This window comes from Tachypleus tridentatus, chromosome 8, assembly GCF_004210375.1.
Source record: "Tachypleus tridentatus isolate NWPU-2018 chromosome 8, ASM421037v1, whole genome shotgun sequence".
In the NCBI taxonomy this organism is placed as follows: domain Eukaryota; kingdom Metazoa; phylum Arthropoda; class Merostomata; order Xiphosura; family Limulidae; genus Tachypleus; species Tachypleus tridentatus.
The window spans coordinates 42,564,785-42,569,558 of NC_134832.1; positions in this window are offsets into that span (position 1 = coordinate 42,564,785).

Below are 4,774 nucleotides of genomic sequence, written 5' to 3' on the forward strand. Positions count from 1 at the left end.
TGATCAAACTATGTGATCAAATTGATGGAATGAGTGTCTGATCAAACTATGTGATCAAATTGATGGAATGAGTGTCTGATCAAACTATGTGATCAAATTGATGGAATGCGTGTCTGATCAAACTATGTGATCAAATTGATGGAATGAGTGTCTGATCAAACTATGTGATCAAATTGATGGAATGAGTGTCTGATCAAACTATGTGATCAAATTGATGGAATGAGTGTCTGATCAAACTATGTGATCAAATTGATGGAATGAGTGTCTGATCAAACTATGTGATCAAATTGATGGAATGAGTGTCTGATCAAACTATGTGATCAAATTGATGGAATGAGTGTCTGATCAAACTATGTGATCAAATTGATGGAATGAGTGTCTGATCAAACTATGTGATCAAATTGATGGAATGAGTGTCTGATCAAACTATGTGATCAAATTGATGGAATGAGTGTCTGATCAAACTATGTGATCAAATTGATGGAATGCGTGTCTGATCAAACTATGTGATCAAATTGATGGAATGAGTGTCTGATCAAACTATGTGATCAAATTGATGGAATGAGTGTCTGATCAAACTATGTGATCAAATTGATGGAATGAGTGTGTCTGATCAAACTATGTGATCAAATTGATGGAATGAGTGTCTGATCAAACTATGTGATCAAATTGATGGAATGAGTGTCTGATCAAACTATGTGATCAAATTGATGGAATGAGTGTCTGATCAAACTATGTGATCAAATTGATGGAATGAGTGTCTGATCAAACTATGTGATCAAATTGATGGAATGTGTCTGTGATCAAATTGATGGAATGATGTCTGATCAAATTGATGGAATGAGTGTCTGATCAAACTATGTGATCAAATTGATGGAATGAGTGTCTGATCAAACTATGTGATCAAATTGATGGAATGAGTGTCTGATCAAACTATGTGATCAAATTGATGGAATGAGTGTCTGATCAAACTATGTGATCAAATTGATGGAATGAGTGTCTGATCAAACTATGTGATCAAATTGATGGAATGAGTGTCTGATCAAATTGATGGAATGAGTGTCTGATCAAACTATGTGATCAAATTGATGGAATGAGTGTCTGATCAAACTATGTGATCAAATTGATGGAATGAGTGTCTGATCAAACTATGTGATCAAATTGATGGAATGAGTGTCTGATCAAACTATGTGATCAAATTGATGGAATGAGTGTCTGATCAAACTATGTGATCAAATTGATGGAATGAGTGTCTGATCAAATTGATGGAATGAGTGTCTGATCAAACTATGTGATCAAATTGATGGAATGAGTGTCTGATCAAACTATGTGATCAAATTGATGGAATGAGTGTCTGATCAAACTATGTGATCAAATTGATGGAATGAGTGTCTGATCAAACTATGTGATCAAATTGATGGAATGAGTGTCTGATCAAACTATGTGATCAAATTGATGGAATGAGTGTCTGATCAAACTATGTGATCAAATTGATGGAATGAGTGTCTGATCAAACTATGTGATCAAATTGATGGAATGAGTGTCTGATCAAACTATGTGATCAAATTGATGGAATGAGTGTCTGATCAAACTATGTGATCAAATTGATGGAATGCGTGTCTGATCAAACTATGTGATCAAATTGATGGAATGAGTGTCTGATCAAACTATGTGATCAAATTGATGGAATGCGTGTCTGATCAAACTATGTGATCAAATTGATGGAATGCGTGTCTGATCAAACTATGTGATCAAATTGATGGAATGAGTGTCTGATCAAATTGATGGAATGAGTGTCTGATCAAATTGATGGAATGAGTGTCTGATCAAACTATGTGATCAAATTGATGGAATGAGTGTGATCTGATCAAACTATGTGATCAAATTGATGGAATGAGTGTCTGATCAAACTATGTGATCAAATTGATGGAATGAGTGTCTGATCAAACTATGTGATCAAATTGATGGAATGAGTGTCTGATCAAACTATGTGATCAAATTGATGGAATGAGTGTCTGATCAAATTGATGGAATGCGTGTCTGATCAAACTATGTGATCAAATTGATGGAATGAGTGTCTGATCAAATTGATGGAATGAGTGTCTGATCAAACTATGTGATCAAATTGATGGAATGAGTGTCTGATCAAATTGATGGAATGAGTGTCTGATCAAATTGAAATTGATCAAATTGATGGAATGTGTGTCTGATCAAACTATGTGATCAAATTGATGGAATGAGTGTCTGATCAAATTGATGTGATCAAATTGATGGAAATTGATGAATCTGATCAAACTATGTGATCAAATTGATGGAATGAGTGTCTGATCAATTGATATGTGATCAAATTGATGGAATGAGTGTCTGATCAAACTATGTGATCAAATTGATGGAATGAGTGTCTGATCAAACTATGTGATCAAATTGATGGAATGAGTGTCTGATCAAAATCAAATTGATGGAATGAGTGTCTGATCAAATTGATGGAATGAGTGTCTGATCAAACTATGTGATCAAATTGATGGAATGAGTGTCTCATCAAACTATGTGATCAAATTGATGGAATGAGTGTCTGATCAAACTATGTGATCAAATTGATGGAATGAGTGTCTGATCAAACTATGTGATCAAATTGATGGAATGAGTGTCTGATCAAACTATGTGATCAAATTGATGGAATGAGTGTCTGATCAAACTATGTGATCAAATTGATGGAATGAGTGTCTGATCAAACTATGTGATCAAATTGATGGAATGAGTGTCTGATCAAACTATGTGATCAAATTGATGGAATGAGTGTCTGATCAAACTATGTGATCAAATTGATGGAATGAGTGTCTGATCAAACTATGTGATCAAATTGATGGAATGAGTGTCTGATCAAACTATGTGATCAAATTGATGGAATGAGTGTCTGATCAAACTATGTGATCAAATTGATGGAATGAGTGTCTGATCAAACTATGTGATCAAATTGATGGAATGAGTGTCTGATCAAACTATGTGATCAAATTGATGGAATGAGTGTCTGATCAAACTATGTGATCAAATTGATGGAATGAGTGTGTCTGATCAAACTATGTGATCAAATTGATGGAATGAGTGTCTGATCAAACTATGTGATCAAATTGATGGAATGAGTGTCTGATCAAACTATGTGATCAAATTGATGGAATGAGTGTCTGATCAAACTATGTGATCAAATTGATGGAATGAGTGTCTGATCAAACTATGTGATCAAATTGATGGAATGAGTGTCTGATCAAACTATGTGATCAAATTGATGGAATGAGTGTCTGATCAAACTATGTGATCAAATTGATGGAATGAGTGTCTGATCAAACTATGTGATCAAATTGATGGAATGAGTGTCTGATCAAACTATGTGATCAAATTGATGGAATGAGTGTCTGATCAAACTATGTGATCAAATTGATGGAATGAGTGTCTGATCAAACTATGTGATCAAATTGATGGAATGAGTGTCTGATCAAACTATGTGATCAAATTGATGGAATGAGTGTCTGATCAAACTATGTGATCAAATTGATGGAATGAGTGTCTGATCAAACTATGTGATCAAATTGATGGAATGAGTGTCTGATCAAACTATGTGATCAAATTGATGGAATGAGTGTCTGATCAAACTATGTGATCAAATTGATGGAATGAGTGTCTGATCAAACTATGTGATCAAATTGATGGAATGAGTGTCTGATCAAACTATGTGATCAAATTGATGGAATGAGTGTCTGATCAAACTATGTGATCAAATTGATGGAATGAGTGTCTGATCAAACTATGTGATCAAATTGATGGAATGAGTGTCTGATCAAACTATGTGATCAAATTGATGGAATGAGTGTCTGATCAAACTATGTGATCAAATTGATGGAATGAGTGTCTGATCAAACTATGTGATCAAATTGATGGAATGAGTGTCTGATCAAACTATGTGATCAAATTGATGGAATGAGTGTCTGATCAAACTATGTGATCAAATTGATGGAATGAGTGTCTGATCAAACTATGTGATCAAATTGATGGAATGAGTGTCTGATCAAACTATGTGATCGAATTGATGGAATGAGTGTCTGATCAAACTATGTGATCAAATTGATGGAATGAGTGTCTGATCAAACTATGTGATCAAATTGATGGAATGAGTGTCTGATCAAACTATGTGATCAAATTGATGGAATGAGTGTCTGATCAAACTATGTGATCAAATTGATGGAATGAGTGTCTGATCAAACTATGTGATCAAATTGATGGAATGAGTGTCTGATCAAACTATGTGATCAAATTGATGGAATGATGTGTCTGATCAAACTATGTGATCAAATTGATGGAATGAGTGTCTGATCAAACTATGTGATCAAATTGATGGAATGAGTGTCTGATCAAACTATGTGATCAAATTGATGGAATGAGTGTCTGATCAAACTATGTGATCAAATTGATGGAATGAGTGTGTCTGATCAAACTATGTGATCAAATTGATGGAATGAGTGTCTGATCAAACTATGTGATCAAATTGATGGAATGAGTGTCTGATCAAACTATGTGATCAAATTGATGGAATGAGTGTCTGATCAAATTGATGGAATATGATCAAACTATGTGATCAAATTGATGGAATGAGTGTCTGATCAAACTATGTGATCAAATTGATGGAATGAGTGTCTGATCAAACTATGTGATCAAATTGATGGAATGAGTGTCTGATCAAACTATGTGATCAAATTGATGGAATGAGTGTCTGATCAAACTA